The sequence below is a fragment of the Numenius arquata genome, unplaced genomic scaffold (assembly GCF_964106895.1).
Source record: "Numenius arquata unplaced genomic scaffold, bNumArq3.hap1.1 HAP1_SCAFFOLD_67, whole genome shotgun sequence".
NCBI classification, from domain to species: domain Eukaryota; kingdom Metazoa; phylum Chordata; class Aves; order Charadriiformes; family Scolopacidae; genus Numenius; species Numenius arquata.
Genome location: NW_027415353.1, coordinates 102,786 through 104,650, shown reverse-complemented (window position 1 = coordinate 104,650; position 1,865 = coordinate 102,786).

The window sequence follows — 1,865 nt, the reverse complement described above, 5'->3', positions numbered from 1 at the left end:
AAGAAGAGGCCACGTGCGACCCCCAAAGACAAGCCCACGCCGGGGCGTCACCACCCGCAGCCCCACAGCGCCTGCGGCTCCTCCGGGGATCCCGGGACCTCCCTGTGCTGGGACTTGCCCTGAGGTGAGTGCGGAAGGTCAGCCCTCCCTTTTTCTTCCCCAAATACCTCCTTTGGGTTCAGAAAAGCACCCTGGGGGAGGGGGTGGTGGGGCGGGGGCAGAAGGGAAGGGCAGCTGGAGGATTGCCCTTGCCCAGGTGCCTCTTGGTGGTTTTATTTGACTTTCAACCCCCAACGTTCTGTCTTTTTGGAGTCGGGGAGACCTTCCCCGGAGCCGTGAGGTTCAGAGCGGCCCCTCCTTGTGCAAAAGCCTCCGGTTTCCCCTTTTTGCCCAGGACAAACTCAAGTTCCATTGAGTTTTGTGGCCCGAGGCTTGCCCACTCCAGTCCCTCACAGCCAGCAAAATGCCTCCAGTTTTAATTTGACCTCATTTGAAGTGATCGCCCAATTAATTCTCCTACTTTAACCCCCCCAAAATCCATCCTCTTTAACCACCAGCATCCAGACCGGTGTCATTTCTCTGAAGCTGGGTCTAATGGATTTCTAGAGGAAGGACTTACAAATCCCTTTTTCCTTTGTTCTGCTGCCTTGTCCCTAAGGGCAGTTTCCCACGGGGTCCTATTTCCTAACTCCTTGAAGAGCTGGAAGTTTGCTTTCTTAAAATGTGCCGTCCTAACTGTGCTTCTCGTGGGCTTCCAACTTGTGAAGAGAGTGAAGTGCACTAGAGCATGATGACTGCAGCCCATGGACTAGGGGATTGGGGGATGGAAAGGGCCCCCGGGGTTTCGCTTTGCTCCTTTTGCTTCTAGAAAAGCCCCAAATGGCTCAATCCCCGCCTTCTGGCCCGGGGCAGCCGCAGGGGTGAAGTGGTAGCCGGAGGATCCATCTCCAGAGCCCTGATTTCCCTGAGAAGGGGGAAATTTTGTGGGGGATGGAGTGGTGTGTGAGGAGGAGGAGGAGGGCAAGGAAGGCTAAAGGAGGGTGTTGGCGGAAAGATTTTTATCCCCAGCGTGGTTTTGTCAGATTTTTTGGGCAGAACCTCCAGGATTTTGGGGTTCTTTTGATGGAGGATGAGGCAAAAATCCACGTTGAACCGTGGGAATGAGGGCGACCCCTGGGAAAAGGGGAGGAGGGAACTGGGGGTGGGGGTGGGTGTCACTCGGCCCCTTCTCCACAGCGTGTTTTTGGGTGGAGGGTCCCCCATATGGGCCAGAAACCCCCCCAAAGGCCCAGTGCTGTCCCAGTAAAGCACTGGTTTTGCTGACGTCACAGGCCGTTGCCGGCCTCCCGCGTTCCACACAACGTTCCGAGGCGGCGGTCGCTCGCTGGCCGTGGCTGTGGCAGCTTCCTACCGCTGTGGAGAGTGACATTCAGCAGTTGGATTGTTTTTTTGGGGAAACGCCCAAATTGTCCTGCCCAATGGGGCCCAAAAAGCCTCCAGTGGCCGAAGGGTAACACTGGGGGTGGGAAGGGGCGGTGGAAGTTGGTGGCGGAAGACTGAGTGATGTTTTGCTGGGAAATAGGGACCGGTTTTGCCCCACCTCACCACGTTTTCCCTCTTTTTTAGCGTTTGTTGCGCCGTATCCATTCCCGACGTGCCTTCCTCCCCCTCCTCTTCCTCCCCCTTTCAGCCGCATCAATGTCGGGGAGCAGTTGCAGGCGGAGCTGCCTGCCCTGCGGGACAGATCCCTCTTGGAAGAGGAGGACGAAGGAGCCTCCCTGGTTTGGAAGCCCTGGGGTGACATGGAAAGCAAGCCCGAGCCGCAGGAGAAAGGTTTCTCTTCAGGCTTTTCTTGTGGGAAAGGG